Source organism: Mesoplodon densirostris, chromosome 6 (genome assembly GCF_025265405.1).
Source record: "Mesoplodon densirostris isolate mMesDen1 chromosome 6, mMesDen1 primary haplotype, whole genome shotgun sequence".
NCBI lineage: Eukaryota > Metazoa > Chordata > Mammalia > Artiodactyla > Ziphiidae > Mesoplodon > Mesoplodon densirostris.
Window position 1 is genome coordinate 85,263,588 of NC_082666.1, and position 19,083 is coordinate 85,282,670.

Here is a 19,083-nt window from a genome sequence, read left to right on the forward strand (position 1 = left end):
TCCGCCTGCTGATGCAGGGGACACGGGTTCGTGCCCCGGTCTGGGAAGATCCCGCATGCCGCGGAGCGGCTAGGCCCATGAGTCATGGCCGCTGAGCCTGCACGTCCGGAGCCTGTGCTCCACAGTGGGAGAGGCCACAACAGTGGGAGGCCCGCGTTACCGCAAAAAACAAACAAACAAAAAAAACATTTGCATAATCAGTGAATGCGACTGAAAACAAGCACTGTGATTTAGTAGGCAAAGCCAATGATGGAGCTCCTTCCATTTACAAGTACGTATCTTGTGTGACATCTAAAAATAAGTACTGAATTAAACTGAACTTAGAACTAGACCACTGAATCACTGTCGCACAGAATTAATCAATTTTTAAAAACATTAAAATGTTTTATATCACAAAGAGCTCAAAAATTTTATCAAGCATAATTTCAATGAAAGTCAAAATAACTGTTTTCAATGGGGTACATAATCCAAAAAGTGTTGACCTACTCTGCTTAGCAGACTATCCTGTGTATTTAGTCAGCCACTCCAAAATCAGAGATCTGCAGTGAGGAGAGGAGGTTTGCACCACGTACTGTAGACACTGGCCACCTGTTGGATTGGTAGTGTATAAGAGGAGAAATCAGAAATCCTATCCTAGAGAGGGAGCCATGAAGAAACTTCTGGAACTCTGCTGAAGACTGGTTTGGAAATCAAGTGTAATTGCTTCAGCAGGCAAGTATATGTTTAACTAGTTCAATGAACCTGGGGAGAGACTGTGCCTCATATTTTTATTCTCCCGTGTCTCATACAATGGTTTTTTATACGGTGGGTGCGCAAGAGATGCGGCTGACAAAAGCAATAACTTTCTGGTGAAAAAACTGTAGGGTCGGGCTTCCCTGGTGGCGCAGTGGTTGAGAGTCCGCCTGCCGATGCAGGGGACGCGGGTTCATGCCCCGATCCCGGAAGATCCCACATGCCGCGGAGCGGCTGGGCCCGCGAGCCATGGCCGCGGAGCCTGTGTGTCCGGAGCCTATGCTCCGCAACGGGAGAGGCCACAGCAGTGAGAGGCCCGCGTACAGCAAAAAAAAAAAAAAAAACAAAAAAAAAAAACTGTAGGGTCCATTTCAACTAAGGCAACACAAAAATCATTCTTATCACTGATAACGTGTTCTGATACAATATCTAAAACGGTCAGTCACTGGGAAGTGGAAAAGTTATTAATTAGTATCCCAGAATTATAAAAAGCCTCAGTTAAATATAGTACAGTGGAAAACTACAAGACAGTGTTCTGAGCCCCAGAAGACAACCACTTCCAATGTGTCAGAATTACCTGTTTCACACCCCATGTATTAATGTTTGGTTTAGCTGCTAAAATCACTAAACATCTTGTTCTTAATACTGTGCCTGTAAAAATGCCCGTGTGATAAAATGGAAACTGTTATACAGAGATTACATCTCATATGATCACAGAAACACTGTTGCTGCTTTTGTGAAATCTTACCCTGAAAAGCAAATCTTTATGAGAACGGATTAGGTACAGGCAATAAGTATTCATGAACAGTTTTATGTATTTATATACCTCGCCTTTGGTTTCTTAACAATATCGGGGTCTCACGTGACCTAAACTATTTGTATGCAACTGCCCTCGCCAACTCGCCTCTCAGAACACATTAACTGTCAGAAGAATCCTCCACTGGCTCGGGATCACGTGCTTCTCTCACCTGAGGTGCCCCTGCTCTGGGTAACTGAGGATATAGCACATGTAGGTCAAAGACATACTTTGCAAAGATTTAAATCCATCCCCAACCTCAGGCAGCATTTAGAGCATCCCCGTGCCCTTCCACTGCTTTTCTATTTTTCAATATGGGGCACAAAAATCTGAATTTTAGGAAGACAAAAATCTCACACTCCTTAAGGTTCTGCATGAGTATCCATCACATACAACTATTCTACTCATTTTGTCTTTTGCTCCCTGCTTGCTGATTCATGAGGGAGAGGAGATGGAAAAGGAACAAAGTAAATACACGCTAGGCTTCACCCATCAGGACATTTTATTTTTCCTTAAACCCAGATGTCCAATAACAAAGCCCTGCTCTAATTATTCACAGTGGTTACTTGGTTTGAAAGTTATGATACAGAGTAGATAACCAGCTCTGCAGAGCTATTCAACATATACAGTACACTGAAGTGTCGCACTAGGGGGTGGGAAGAAATGGATGGGGTACACCTGGAAGAAGATTCAGGCAGGAGATGCCTGGAGTCAGAGTCTATGGTAAGAAAATATGTTACCTGGATAGGTGAGAAACCACAGCATCCATAAAGCTATTATTAAAATGCATACTTAGAAAGGCACCAAGCAGACTCCCTAAAACGTGATCCTGGGAGTACCCAAGTCTATGGTAACAGGTACTATCTGGCCCCCTTCTTGGTAAGGCTGACTGAATGCCTATTTCCCAGTCCTTCTGGACTATTTTTCATTTACTACTACTCCTCCCATCATTTACAGCATGTGATGTGGGAAATACTTTATGCTATTTACTATCTAAGCACCTACTTTGTGCCCAGCACTGTGGTGGACACTTGAGGAGATACACAGAATCAAATGGTTAGAGAGACAACTGTAAAGACAAATAATAAAAGGAATGAACCTGGAGAAGAATTTGGACAAGGAAGGGTTCAGTTAAGAGGTATCCCTCAAAACACACATTCCGGGGAAATATGCAGATCCTTCTGGAAGCTCTTCACAAGTTCATCCCTACACTTAAATCTGTGATGCCCCCCAGGGAGGAAGCTGAAAGAGCAGGTCACCTCACACAGTCATGTGATTCACTGCACACGGCCCTGAGCCAAGGGCGTGGTGGGAACTGAAGCCCTGCCCACATTCTGCTGGCCAGGCACACAGTGTCCACTCCCAGGAAGGCCTTTTCCGGGTCACACGAAGGCACTGCCCCGACAAGGGCAGGCCTGCAGCAAAGGCAGCAACTGTGCCAGCCCATAGAAATTTCTCTTCTTTGCCTCCAAGTAGCATGGACAGCACGTGCTAATTATATACTGTCTTGTGCTCTCCTTGCTCTTATATCTTTAAATATCATCTCCCCAGCTAGACTTTCCCTGAGTGGCATGTCTCTCCCTTGGGTGATTCCATTCCCTCAGGGGGCTCCCTTAGGTGGTTCTGAAAGTCTGTGTTTCAGATACCTGTTCGGATCAGAAGTACAAAGCAACTGTGGTTGGTACCCAGCCACTTCAGGTTAGTGACAATTCCCCAGGGTGTGTGGTAAAGCCTTCTCATTGCTTTCTAGGGTTTTCTGGTTCATACCTCGGTACCTGGCCATGAATAGACCTGAAGCCATTCTTGAAAACATAAATGTGTATCCTAGGCTTAAAGTTTAGTTTCCACTTCCTCAGATGCTCCTGCTGAAGAAAAACTGGGAATTGAGAAGTTTTTCTGAGAATATCTCTCATATGATATAACAATGGCTTTGAAAAGTGAGGAAGCAAGATCCATTTCCTCTTTAGGCAGTGAGTCTGGTCATACGCACAACTATTTTTAATCCTGCATTCTACTGCTAAGGAGGCAATTTGCTCAATAAGGCAAATTGCAAACGCTTTATGTAAATCCTACAGTTGCCACTCTTTCTTTTGCAGAAACAGGCTTTACACAAGGAGAAGCTGATCCAATAGTTAAAGAATGAAAGACTTGGCTGTTGTAGAAAAAATATTTTCTTCCAACATCTAGGCAGTGTCCAAAATTCCTACAGTCTGATAAAATTAAAACCACATGGAAAATGGTGTTGAGTTGGTTTTTCTTTTTCTTTTTTTTTTTACATAGAGAAAAATATTTAAAAATATGTAATAACATATTTAGAAACTGGGTACTGGATACCAATGAACAGTATCAGTTTTTGAAACTGAGTGTCGAAATTCTGTGTTAAAACAGAAAATAAGTAGTAATAGTTGTGCAATAATGTGTCACACTACAACTATACATTTGTAACTGCTGAAATAGTGAGATCAGTTTGAGATTTTTGCCTTAGCCCTCAAATGCCTAGCAGGTGAGCTTTGATGGAAGGAGCTCGGTGATAATATTTTCTACTTCCCCATTTTGCTCTCCTGTAGTTTACAATCATTTTGGGGAAACAATGACTATTGAGGATTGAGGGATTAATTATGACATACATTAGCAACTGTTAAATAAAAGTGCTCCCTTGTTTTTTTGTTCAGTTGTTTAAGGTCTGTGATTCTCAGCAGACATGATTTTATACCTTCAAGCCACCTACAATTAGGATTTCATGCCTTAGATGGGTTTTGGTGAAGAATTTTTAAAATGGGGAACTGTTCTTTCAAATACACTATGACTCCACCTATTTTTGTTTTTAACAGAACATTGCAAAGATCCACATCATTGGCCAAATTTAATGTACCACATTCTGCAACTCTGGTTAATTTTAGAAAGAATTGCAAATCTTACTTTGAGAACAAAGCCTGGCCCACATTTGTTTAAAATGTCCGGAGGCAATCTGATTCCTGGCATGGATGCTGGCAGAGGAGCCATTTGCAGGTACTGGAAAGGCAGTGACTTCCGGCATTTGGTAGTAAGTACAGTCTTTGGAATGAACAAGAACCCATGCCCCACCTCCAACCTGCCTTTTTAAAGTTTTTTTTAAAAAACATGCCTAAGGAGATGGGAATAGTGAAGATCTACTTTTGGGTCCTTGAAGTGATTGGAGTTTTAAGAGAACTTCTGTCATGATATCGGTTGAGTTTTCAACTTCAGATGAGCAAAATAACACATTACTGGGTGACAACATTTACATACTCGCTACTAACTTCAGAGTAGAAGCGACTAGTGAGGAGATGAAATCTAATACTTTAAATCTACTGGCTTAAAATACTGGGAGAGGAGTATAACTTCTGTAGTGTCATTCTGAACCAAAGAAGAGAAAATTTTTTATAGTATAAAATTATGTATAACCACATATAGTAAGGACAGAAATATGTCTATCTTTGATTGAACACTTACTGTGTGCCAGGCAGACACGGTTCTAAGTACCTTAATATAGAATATGCATTTAATCTTTATAGCAACCACAGAAGATAGTTACTATTTTTAGCCCTATTCATTGGGGTGGGGGAATTGTTAACTAACTTGCCCAAGGTCACACAGGCTTATAAATGGCAGAGTCAAGATTCAACCCCACAAAGCTGGCTCCAGAATGCTTACATCATAATGATACACTAATAATGGAGAAAAGAGCAAAAGTTATTTGTCTTTTTAATTTAGTTAAAGAAGCTGAAGATAGTATTTCCAAGTTGTTGGTATAGCGGAAATGTTTCCAAAAGTGACCGCAAAATACGCTTCCTGTAAGATGATTTTACGGTGTTGAGAAAAAAAGAAAAGAAAGAAAAAAACTGAGATCTGTATATTCAGTATTACAAACTTATGGCCAAAACAACCAATCTAAGCAACTATACTTGGGGAACTACGGTTGAAAATACAGACTGGATGGAAGCCACCAGGTGAAGTAAACTAGGCCTACAAACCTCTTCCTACGTTTTTCCTCAAAATACCCTCATTTCCTGATCTCCATGATTACAGGCCACCAGGACCTATCAAAGTTCTCTCTTCTAACTCCAAGGGATTCCAGTACACTTTTGGGTATCCCCTGACTACACTACGTGGTCAAATTCTTGGAATTAGGGGGAATATGAAAGTTATAGGGTTTCTTTTCTTTTCTTTTTTTTTTTAAGAAAATGCTCATGCAGATCCTTAGAGCAGAAAAAACACCACTGTTTAGGCAATGTTGTTAGGTTTGAAATAATCTCTTTCATTTCTTCTTTTCTATTATACACGAAACCTCTAGACAGAAAAATCAAGCCAGGTTCAAGGGGAAAAAAATCTTATTGACCTCAGTCTTCTCCACAGTAATTATCAACGCCAGGAAATACTGGAGCAACGTCTACAAATTGAGGAAGGACCTCAACAAAGATTCTCAACAGACAAGAAGGCAGGGAATATAGTACACATCCTGAAATAATAAAAAATAAATAATGATACAAATAGTAAATAATAAAATAAAAACAAAACTTGCAACAGTAAAAACAAAACTACAATATGTTTAAATTCATTCAACTTGACAAAAGAACTAGCAGTAAATCCTGTATCTATTAAGCCTACCATTAAAATTAAATTGTGGAATTTATGTTTACAGAACATACTGTGAATGTTACTTAACTTGACAATGTAAAAATAATACAATAACCATCACATATTGAAAGATGGGTGAAAGAGAAGTAGGTCACAGAAGTTTTCTAATTTCCTATCTTTCAATGGCGAGTAAACAGATATGGCCTATATTAAATGTACAGTTTTAAAAACTCTATTTCAAAATTATGATGTTTCTATTATCTTCCACTTTTAGTTGTAGGAGGAACTATTAGGAACTAATTTCCTTTGTGAAAAAATGTATATCTGAAATTCAGTGACTTTTTTTTTCAGTGTCTCAATTTCTTTCTACCACTTCTTAGTCTAAGTACAATTAAATAATTATATATATAATATTTATATAAAAAAGATATGATAAAGTTAATCAGTCTTTCTCTCTATCCATCTGGAATGATGTTCACCAAATGCTGATGACAGCTGTTTCTCAAGGGTGGGATTCTGAGTGTCTTTTTAAAGTTGTTTCTTCATAGTGATTGACTTTACAAAAATAGTGTATTATTTTTCAAAAAAGGAATAAAATTACTATTCTAAAAAAAGCATGAAAATGACTTCAAATATATTAACTGACATGAAAAGGTATTAAAAATATAATACTGGAACTAAAAATTAGATTGTAAAATAGTAAAATGCAATTTTTATTTTTTAAATCTATATGCATGAAATAAATTCACACACACAAAAAACAGAGCAAAAGGTTAAGGATGGTTAATTTCTAAATTGATCTTTATCAGCATTTTCTGATTTATCTATGAGGAATGGCATTACTCATGCAATACAATATAAATAAATGTACACATTCAAACAGTAACCCGACAATTTTTACTGGGGTGTAGCTGAAAATTTTTAATGGATACTCTGAAGAGAAGACAGCAGCTGTGACTCTAATGAGAAGAAAACAAACAAACAAACAAAACAAACAAAAACATCCTATTGTGAAAGAGAGCTTTTATTTCTGAGCACTGACTTTGTGGGTTGAACTTAAATGGAGCCCTCTTAACAACCATCATCTTTGGGGTCCATACTGGCTGGGATGGAGACTCCCCTTCTCTTTATTGCTCTAGAACTTCCATTTCTGGTTCTCAGGCTCTGCCTCTCTTCCGCCCAGGTCTCCTGGTTGACAACACTATGTTGCTAGCAGGTGTATAATCGAAGCTCTTTCTGAACTATGTTAACCCAAAGTGGAGTCAGACTTGATTGATCAAGACCAGAAGACCTCATCAAAAATCTTGATTTTCAAAGGAAAATGAGATGATCATTCAAATATTGCTTTATTTCAGACAATCCTCCAATCGCTTATTTGGGACAAATATAATTAAAGGAGAACTGACAGGATAATTTCTGAATGGATTGAAATCTGCTCTCCATAAACCATTACACCTCTCAACTTCATTCAGCAGGTCTGTGAGCTACAAGGTACCCAAAGTTCCGGCTGACCACATGGGAGAACAAAGGGTGAGGAATCTGACATTTCCAAATCACAGCCTTCATACTCAGGCCAGAGTCTGCTTAGCATCCCTCATTTGATTTGATTTTAACTACAGAATTCCTGAAAAAGGTCACGTTTCACTTTCCAGCATCTGCTGCCCTGTGATTACTGAAGTCATCCTGGGATTGCCAGGGATCACAGGGGATTCATGCACTACCTGGCCTGAAACGTCTCTTGTGCCACGATCTAAAGAGCCTCCGTGGATGGGAGAGAACCAGGGGGGCAGGGAAGTGCAGCTTTGATGGCAAGAGTTGGCTCTACTTTACTTGGAGGAAACATGTGATTAGATTGGGTTATGGGCAAAGTTTCCTATTTAGAAATAACTACCTTACTCCACATCGTGGGTTAAAAACATGAATGTAATCCTCACCTTTCTGAGAAAAGAATGTTGAAAAATACACAAGAACTATGTATTTAATTAGAACATTAACCAAGAGATGCCTTCCCGAATACTCTAGCATTCCTGTGCCCAATTTATGATGACAGAGAGCTTTGTTTTTTAACACTGCTGAGATTTCTGAGAGGGCAAAGTTCAACTTCTGACTGCCTGTTTTATTTTCTTCACCAACAAGTGAAGAGTATAAGCTTTCCAAAAGACTCAGTGATTCATCTTTTTTTCCTGACTGGGAACCTGGACATTTTTCTCTGCAAATGCTCAAGAAGCACATGTTTCATCTTTTAAAGAAAATGTTACAGCTCTTCCTCTGCCATTCTGGATACACAGTGCACTTAGTAAGTGGTTGACTGAATAATGATTTTTTAAAAATACATAGTTTGGTGATATAAAAGAATTCATGTACTTCTAAATAGAACATTTCCTTCTGTAAAAAAAAAAAAAAAAAAAAGAATGGAGTACCATGTAGGTGCAAATTATTATCTCTGTTCTCATTCCTGGATTGGGTGTTTGGTGCAGATGTGTGCTGTTTATCATGTTCTATAACATTTTATGTAGAGTCTTATGTCTTAATCAAATATTTTTTAAAACAAAAAAGAAAAAAGTGAATGGGTGAATGATCAGCCGTCCATTATTAATGTTCAAGTCTAGGACATGTCACTGTGCCAGTCTCAAGGGAGGGGTGAGAGGAAGTGATTTGCTCATGGACTTTAGTTGGCAGGGGCAGTTCCTTTATCTTTGAGCCTGAGGTCACAATTCAGACTCTTCCTTTCCCTTCAGGGACAGCACTGGAGAGAGAGGGGGGAACAAGGTAGCAGGCAAGGAAAGCAGATCAGATGTGGCTACTCCTGATCACTACAAAAGGTGTCTCAACTGTACTCTGGTGAGACACGGTAGAAGGAATATCACTCCTTCTACAGTGGCTGCCAAGTCCCATGCTGGTACACGTGCACCCCCAGACCTTATGCCTCATGCATTCGTGTTTTAAAAATATTCAGCCCAACCAAAATGGACTGAAGCACAGACACACATAGAAATTTTTCAATAATATTTTCTGCCCCCTATGGGAGTTTATGCTGACCTACAAAAGAAAAAACTCTGTACACGTAACACACGTATTAGAGAACCTTTCTTAACTGCTTTGTGGTGAGAGACTGTCTATTTTTAATACAGACATTGGAAGCATTTAAATAAAAAAATTATCCAGCATCTCACATTGAAGTCAAACTTTGCATTGACATTTCCTGCAGGGGCAAATGGGAGGGAAAAAAAGCCCAAAGCTTTCAGCATATACTTAAAACAGCATAGCCACAGAGAAATGATTGGCAAAGGAAGAATTATCATTCTGTAATTTTCACACAATAAATTGGGCAAAATCACTGCAATTTGGTATAAATGTTCCTTTCAGGTATATTTCTCAGAGTACTCATTATATTTTATTCTAATGTGTTCTTTTTTCCCTCCTTGCCTCTGACTTAGTTGCATTCTAGAATTTTTATTTAAAAGGGATCTATGATAATCGTTTATTATTTTGTTTCGGATATATCAAGGGTTATTATGCTCAATTATTAGTAAGTAATTAAACACACAAATAAAATGAGTTAGTAAAACAAACCATACGTAATTTACACCAGCTTTTAGAAAGACAGTTTGGCATTGGTAAAAGTCCTCTGACATATTACCTTCATTACAAGAATGACTGTGATTAGGCACCACCACCCTTAACATTGAGATCGTATTTTAAAAAAACAAGGAGAAACTGAGGCAGAGGTAAATTCTTACTAGGGATGCCCAGTAGTTCCTTGGTGAGGTGAAGAATTCTATTTTGTATTTTAAAGGCGGGAGTGCCCTCTATTGCCCAAAGCCATGGCTTCCGTGATGTTATTCAGGAAGCTCTGTGTGATATATACAAAAATCATTAAAAATAAGAATAGCTCTTTTACTCATCCACAGATGTATAGCTTAGAAATAAACCATTTAATGACCATGTGACTTGGGCGTTTCACTTTCAATAAATCAAACCCTCCTGGGGGGACTTGTATGCCACAAGAAATAACATGGAATCGAACTCCTTGACAACCATTCCCCTGAAAGACGGATATCACAATTCAGCAAGGTGGCTGCAACATCCCTCAGCCCCTATCCTGGCTTCTAGTTCTAACCTCACCTGTTCTGAGGAGGCATGGGAGCACCTGCTGCTGACCTTGAACTGGGATAGGGGCTACAACACAAATTCCAGTGCTCTAACTGAAGTGAGGAAAGCTGGATTGAAACCATCAAATGCATTCCCTCTTTACGGCCTGGTCAATCCCGACACTGCAATATGAGCAGAAGGGCGCAGACTCAACAAACAACATTCCTTGGCTAAGAAAATGAACCCGGCGTTCATCAAAACCAGTTTAGGCATGTTAATGGGTGAAATGTAGAAAGAAACCTGATTAATATTTGGGGATGGAAAACAACCTTGTTTTAGAGAAAAGAGATCTTTCTTAATTCTGATTTCTATTTGCTATGTTTGAAGATGTTTCATTGAAGACTACCTAGAGAGACAGAAAAGTTGACAGATGCGTGTCATCGGGCTGGTACACACCTGACAAGGTGGGGATGCTGGGACACTGAGACATCTGCCTGGTTGCCCATGTGCTACTGACCCCTGGGCCCTGGGAGTATCTCATTCTCGGCAGGACAGCCCCTCTACTGCCTCGGAGACCTCCAGGTGTACGGCCCAACCAAGCTGAGTTGGCATCCATGCTCCTGGGATACTCTGATGAGTATACACACTGCAAGGCTCCAACGGATACGTGTACCTAGGCCAGGATCCTAGAATTCTGTATGTAATCTCAGTGCAAAGATACCATTAGGAGAGACATCATACGGACCCACAACTTCTATTACACAGCAATGCCTAAGGTATGAAAGAGAATACCAACCTCAAGTTCCTGTGACAGCCTGTTGCCCAATGGGTTATGGTGTACGACTGACCCCCCCGTAAGCCTTCACCTGGCAGAAAACAATGAAAAGTACCATGGGCTTCACCTCCACAGTAATGGTTCCACTCCTGGGCAAGAGGACAAGACCAAGGCAAACTGCAGGAGGCACTAAAAGGACCCCTCATGCTCTTCCTCAACTGCCCCATCCACTCTGACCCTTCCCCCCCCCCATTAAAATAAAGTCTAGGGGGGGAAAAATGACCCATTCAACTGACTGAATGGATGTTTATATTATTCGTTATATTATTTTCCCAGGGACGTATGTGTTTTAACCAGAGACAAATACACAGAAATAGTAGAAACCACCAGAATACATTCTAATTGGAAGATTTCAGGCTTCGGCTGCTAAGTGTAGGATGGATCTCGCATATTCTGAAAATCTGAAATTGTAGGAAGAAATTAAAAATGGAGGATGAAAATTTGAATCTCACCATACCATCTGCTCTGTGTGCCCTTGGGCAAGTCATTGAACTCTGCATCTGCCTATTTTTAATCTATAAAATAAACTTAGAAATCTTTTCAAAAACTATTTTACCCACCTAATCATGAAAGTACAGGATGAAGTGAGATCCTAAAGGGTTTTTGAACCTCCACGTGCTACTGTAGCATCAGATTACTGTTTAGTACATCAGGGCTGTGACTGGTTGGAATTGTAACTCAAAGAACTAAAGATTTTAAAACAATCCTTTTTTTTTTTTTTTTTTTTTTTTTTTGCGGTACGCGGGCCCCTCACTGCTGTGGCCTCTCCCGCTGTGGAGCACAGGCTCCGGACGCACAGGCTCAGCGGCCATGGCTCACGGGACCAGCCGCTCCGTGGCATGTGGGATCTTCCCGGACCGGGGCACGAACCCATGTCCCCTGCATCGGCAGGCGGACTCTCAACCACTGAGCCACCAGGGAAGCCCAAAACAATCCATTTTTACATTGGTTCTTGGTTCCACTTCTTGTCAGAATATCTAAAATTATATTGCATTTCACTTCCCCTGATAATGTCTACTGTTTGCTCCCTGTAATAAGCCAGCAGCAAGTGTCAAAATCAACTGTGGAACCTAAGCTAGCGCTGGACCTCCCTTTTTAAACACAATTCTCTGGTGGTGAATTCCTTCAGTGTATAATTTCATTACAAACTTGAGATGGAATCATGGAAATTCCTTACAATCCATTTGGCATCAAGAACAGACGTAGAGGGCCTCCCTGGTGGCGCAGTGGTTGAGAGTCCGCCTGCCGATGCAGGGGATACGGGTTCGTGCCCCGGTCCGGGAAGATCCCACATGCCGCGGAGCGGCTGGGCCTGTGAGCCATGGCCGCTGGGCCTGCGCATCCGGAGCCTGTGCTCCGCAACGGGAGAGGCCACAACAGTGAGAGGCCCGCATACCGCAAAAAAAAAAAAAAAAAAAAAAAAAAAGAACAGACGTAGATTAAGTTGGTACATACACAACGAAAACATTAGAAAACCTACCCAATCCCTTTGTGGACGTTATTTTAAAAAGTAGTTTCATCAGAGCAGGGATTATGTCCTCACATGAACCCCTAAAATTACTCAAGGGAAATAACTTCAAGTTCACCACATAATTGTAAGGCTTGTATCCACCCTCTGCAATCCTTCCCTCACAGTCTCACAGGCATCTCTTTATAATCAGAAAGATGACCTCCTACCCAGAAGCAGTGAAAGAAGAAAATATCCTTACTGTAAACTTTTACAGGGTATAAGCAATTAGGAATGGATGAACAGTGATGGCTATGAGAAATCACCCCGCTATAAAGAGTGGTTCCTTGGAGGATCTAGCACAGGGAGACCCGGGGGCAGAAGGTCTAGGCTAGTGTAGACAAAAAGAGCCTAAAAAATGTCATCATCCACTAAAAAAAGAGCTGCTTGCCTGGAGTGGGAGCTATATTACAGCAGATCAAAGAGACATGGCTAAGCGAAGCTACAGACGGACAGAGGCAGAAAAGGAGGCTGATGCTCTAGTTGAGTCTAGTTGAGCATTGTATCCATATGTACCACCCTTTAGGAAACGAGGCACAATCACAATGTGCTCCAGGAAGGTCACATATCAGAAGCTTTATGGCGAAGCGTGGCTCACAACTTTATTGTCTGGCTGAACCCTGTTGATTTGCAGATTATAAAAAACATATTGACAGTCATAAAAAAAGAATGAAATGTTGCCATTTGCAGCAACATGGATGGACCTAGAGAATATTATACTAAGTGAAGTAAGTCAGACAGAGAAAGACAAATACTGTATGATATCACTTTTATGTGGAATCTAAAAATGATACAAATGAATCCATACATAAAACAGAAACAGACTCACAGACATAGAAAACAAGCTTATGGTTACCAAAGGGGAGAGGGAGGGAGAAATTAGGAGTATGGGAGTAACAGTACACACTACTATATATAAAATAGATAAGCATTCAGGATTTACTGTAAGGCACAGGGAACTCTACTCAAAATTTTGTAATAACCTATAATGGAATACAATCTGAAAAAAGATAACTGAATCACTCTGCTGTACACCTTAAACTAACACAAACTGTAAATCAACTATACTTTAATAAAAAAATATTGAACTAGCTCCCAGTGTTAAAAATTAGGGAATTTCACATAAAAATTGGGATTTGCCTTCTTTTGAAAATTCAGGAGGTGTGTGGCAAGTCAGGGCCTGCAATTCCACTGGCAAAGCTGCCTGAAGTCGAGGTGCAACACCCTGCAGTCCGCTGTGATCTCCTCCAACCCTCTTACCCTTCGTTCACACACAGACATGCAGGGATTTGAGTTGTTTCTGCCCAGCTAGAAGAACAAGCTGGCGGGGAGAGGCTGATTGAAACCGAAAAGAAGAGGACTTGAGGGGTGAGATCTTCTTGGGTGTGCAACAGGCCCAAAGCAGTATGGGCGACCCTGGGTGGACCGACAGAGAACTAGTTAGGAGGGCAAGGTAGTCATCGAGTGGGCAGGGAGATGGCTGGACTGCTGACTGTCTTATTTGCCTCCTTTAAATGGGGAGAAAGTGCAGCAGAGATAAAGCACATGTCCCCTTTAACCTAAATACAGAGCATCTGGTTCTCTCCTTGGTTAATCCTCCCGTGGACAATGGTATCTTTAGAGCCTAATATAAATCACATTGTTACAGTGCTTTAGGGTTAGTAAAGCACTTTTACATACATTTTCTTCCACATACCCCTAACCACAATTTTGTGAGCTAGACTAGGCAAACAGTATTGTTGTGTATCGTAGAGGAGGAAACGGAGGCCGAGGTTTGATGGAATTCAAACCGGACTTTGTCACCACAGCCCATGGACTCGCTGTTCCTTGGCAATGACCTGTCCTGGACTGCAAGGAACACTGGGCCACTTCAACATGCCTGGACAGCGGCTGTTCAGACACCACAATGCTGGCTAGTGACTTGGGAGGTTTTTCCCTTACTAGGATGATCTTTCCCTGAGCAAATTCACCCCTCCTCCCCCAAACTCAGAGCGCCAGGAGTTTGCTCAGCCTGCAAGGCAGTGGTCAGTTATGTCTAGAAACATCCCTTATTTGTTCACGAAAGCCCTGCAAAATGTTTTGGCAAATAAATTCAGAAAGCCGGAAACGCTAATTATTAGGCAGAGACAAACCCACACTAATAACATAAACAACAAAGTGCCTTTTCAGCGCTGCTATTCAATGTGCCTTCCTGTTGCCAGTGCCACGAAAAACACGCCGGGGAATGGCCTGGAGGGGATGGAAGAGGAAATGACTGCTTCCAAGACCTCGTCTTGTGGGCAGGCTGCTGCCCTCCCATTTGCTACAGCAGAATCAGAGAGGAAGGGCGGGTGGGGTATGTGCAGGCAGAGAAAAATAGCTCAAAGAATGGAGCTCCTTAAGAATACAGGGAAGGTGGGGCACTTATAATTCTTTAACGGATGAACTTTTTTGTTTTTAGGTTGGGAGTAAAATGAACGGGGAAATAAAGATTTTGCTCAGCTGGTTGCAGATACATAGGAACTAGTCCTTTGCCAAGACAGACGCCCGTCTCGGTCCTCCACATATGGCTGTGCATGGTGTGCCTTGTGTAAAGGCGTGTGCACAGTGGGCTCAGCCTGGGGGCTGAGACCCTTCCGGTATTCTGCCCACTCAGCTGCGTGCCTTGTTCAGCCAGGAAGAAACACCTTTTTGTAAGTGGACGCCTGTTTTCATTCACACAAAGGCACTCCCTGTGCTAGCAGCAGCCCCGACCTGGGTAATGGTTTGCGCATGTCAGCTTTCTGGCCTTTCAAGCCTGTGTCATTTTAAGCCACATAGTCACGGTGGATGTCCTGGACTTAAGGACCAGCCACGTCGAGCCTTACGCAAATCGGGTAAGTGCTTTTTTGCTTTCCTTTCTCTGGCTGGAGCAATAAGAAAAGCCCCACCTGCTCCCATCTCCTTAGGGCCACTGTGAAGCCACTGCGAAAAGTCTAATGCTATTTCTTCCTTCAACATGTCCAGAAATGTCTTCCTCCCACACAGCTTTCCCGTATAGTAACATCACATTCCTCCTCCTCATTTAAGTTCCAAGTAAATAAAAGCAGAAAGATTATAAGTTCAATGATGTGCTATGTGGCCAAGGACCACAGGCCCACTTTAATAGGACAACGTCCATTTCTCAAGCAAATCATACACGTTCATGTACCTAAATTCCAACCACAGTCACAGATCTTCAAGTCATTTCACTAGGGTCATATAGTTAAGCAAGGCCATGGCTGGCCTCTCTGAGCAGCAAATCAAACCCCAAATTGGCTTGCTTCCCCCAGCAGACTGCTGGGATACGCGTTCCTGACCAACTGCAGGAGAGCTGCCAGCTTGATACTGCTTCCAGAGTCGGCTTGGCCAGGGCAACGCTGGAACAATTGGTCTCATTACCTTCTGAGATGACAATTAATTAGTGTGATGGAAACGAGGAGTGGCCTCTCCAGGGAGCCGAGCCTCTGCCCTTCCTGCTGAGGGATGTGGCACTGGCCTCTTGTCAGAGCGAACGTCTGCATCGGAAGATGCGCTGGGGAGGATTCCTGGCCCCCTTGAGGCAGTCTAGGGGGCAAGAGGGACAGAACACCTTCCAAGGAGTTCTTTGCTGGGGAACAAGGAAGATGAAAGAACTCCAGTAACACTGAAAATCCAACTTAGAACCAGAGATAAATATTCGGCAGCGAAGTGCAACGACACGTTAGAGAATACATCATTCTAGACATGATGAAGGGGAAAAAGGACAAATGTTTCATTGAGAAGTGCCTCAGAGCGTGGCATAAAGAATGTGTGGTGACAGGAATCCAGCCCCATTGAGGAATCTGAGCCCAGTGACAACATCCTCGGCAGGCTTTATTAGGCACTCGTACCAACTGCACTGCTCAACACGCTGTGAATGAGAACGTATGAGTCACAGGACAGCACCCCCCTGACTTAAGTCGACAGCACAGGACATCACTTATTTAACTGTGGAAGAGGATGACTGACTTCCAAGGGCTTTCTAGAAAGGAACATACTATCTCATTGCAGGGGTGGGTGAATTAAAACATGACTCTCAAAACAAGCATCCTGAAACTATTTTAAAAATATAATTATTTAGAAATAATGAAAAGTCCTTTATGAAAGACTGTATATGCTTCACAGCCACCAAAATTCCTAAGCTCTAGGTAAAGCCTTGACATTGGAGTGCCGTTCTAAAATTCAAACCTTGGTTTAACCATGACCCCCCGGACTCCTCCTCTTCTAGTTCTCCCTGTTCCTTCTCCTAGCCAAACTGAATTAAAATGGTCACCCGAACTGGCTTCTCAACCTGTCCCCTGCCCCTTACCTCCCAGCCTGTTGTGATTCACCTTCCACTCCACTGCTCCACTGACACTGCACTGGCCAAGATGATCAAGCCTGAGGGGCCCTTTTCAGTTCTTCTCTTGTCTTCTTCTCAGTATTTGATAATACTGACCACTCTGTCTCAAACTGTATTCTGTGATTCTTTGATACTATAGTCCCTTTTTCCAGAATTTCAGTAGCACCTTGTCTTTCTAGCCAGTACTTCCAAATGTCTGCTAGGCACTCCACCTGATGTCTGTGGTCGCCTTCTACCCCAATGTGTCCCCCAAACACCTCTCGACTGCTTCCCAAGCCCCACAAAGCAGATCTGGTCTTCCTCCTGTTTATCTGTCAGAGTTAATGGTGCTCGCGCTCACCTAGTCGCCTCAGCCAGAAACTGTGGACAATCTTGGCGCCTCTCTGCCTGGAGAACCTCCCACTTCCAGTCACTAAGCATTATTCAGTCTACTGCTTACCCACCTCTCAAGTTGTTTCCCTCCTCTCCACTGCCTTGGGTCTAGACCTCATTCTCTCCTACGTGGATCCCAGCAACAGCTTCTAGCCTCTCTTCCTGCACTCAGGAAGTTTTTTGTTTTTTGGTTTTTTTGCGGTACGTGGGCCTCTCGCTGTTGTGGCCTCTCCCGTCACGGAGCACAGGCTCCAGACGCGCATGCTCAGCGGCCATGGCTCACGGGCCCAGCCGCTCCGCGGCATGTGGGATCCTCCCGGACCGGGGCACGAACCCGTGTCCCCTGCATCGGCAGGTGGACTCTCAACCACTGCGCCACCAGGGAAGCCCTCAGGGAGCTTTTTGAAATCCATCTTCCAACCACTACCAGATGATTTCTTGCGAACACAAACCCACTTACGTTACATCTACTCAAAATCCTACACCTCCCATCCCAGCTTCCCACTTTCTACAGGACAAAGAATTTCCGACGTAAACCCCATAGAGCTTCCTGGTCTCCTCAGCTCCCACTCTGCACCATTAGTCTTAGCAAAGTGGACCCCTCTCAGTTTGCCAAGCCTGGCAAGTCCATTCGTACCACCATTCTTGTCTCTGTCAAGGTTCTCTTCGTTTTGCATGCCCTCAGTCCAGCCTTCATGCTCCTTGGCCTTCACTACCCATCTCAAACGCCTCCTTTCCTCTGAAGGCTTTCCTGCCCCCTCCCCATGCCCGTACCCAGACAGTCACTCCTGCCTCTTTACTCCCACAGCAAATGTGCATCCCCTCCCGGTCAGTCTCATACAGGGTCGAGGTGTGCCCTGAGAACGGAGACCACATTTCTCTTTTCTTTCCTCCTCTCTGTAGCTCCTAAAGTGATCGGCGCCTTGTAAACAATCGACAAATGTTTACTGGAAAAAGTTTTTTTCCTGCCCGTCCTTAGACCTTCACAGGCGCACGTAATTTCACACCCTTTCTCTCTCCATGCAAACCTGTGACGGGGAACGCACACATGCATGTTTATTTCACCCAACAAGGACAAGTCTAAGGTGGGGAAGGAGCAGCAAAGTTGTATGACTTGCCTAAAATCTAAGAGGCAAAGATTCAGAAATCCACATTTTCAGATAGAAGACCCGTTTTTTTCTTTATGATTGACAAAAAGTTTCTGTAATAAAACTCCCTAAAAACAGGGTGCTTATTGTGTAGGACATACCTCCTCTCCCACGATAGAATTTTAAACATCCAGTGGTAAGTTTTCTGATATGTATCATTACCTGGGTATTTCTGTGTGGGGAGCTAAGGTCTCTGGTCCCCTAGAGAGTATATAGAACTTATTCTCTAAGGTCATTCTTATCCTTACTAGAGGTCATTGAAAAGGACCCACATTCAGTGGGATAGGTCGATCACATCAAGCCAATTTCAACACCGCTGTTCTGACTGTCCTGCTTTTATTCTATCTGCGAGCTGTGTCCCCGTGTGGTCCCTCCTGTCAGCCTCCACCTGGATAACCACCTCCCTCCTAATACTGCCCGGCTTGGTCGGGGGGAGATGATTACAAATGCTGGTGGCAGCATGTAGTGGGACACTGGGATGCTTGCTCTGCCTACTTTAATTGTTGCTGCCCTCCTTCCGTTTGCTACAAAGACCCCCTTACTCTCCTCTCTCCATCATTTTTCAGCCTCAGGCAATGCACACCCCATATGCCAACTGAGCTGGCATCTCCTCTTTGATGTAATGCTTCAGAGGAAGGTTATTTT

At 42.6% G+C, this 19,083-nt stretch overlaps 1 protein-coding gene across 1 annotated transcript in view; it reads right to left on the reverse strand.

The window, feature by feature from the left end:
• GNAQ (G protein subunit alpha q) overlaps positions 1-19,083 on the reverse strand; it is a 302,665-nt gene that overhangs the window by 107,171 nt on the left and 176,411 nt on the right. The gene's annotated exons all lie outside the window — the stretch shown is intronic.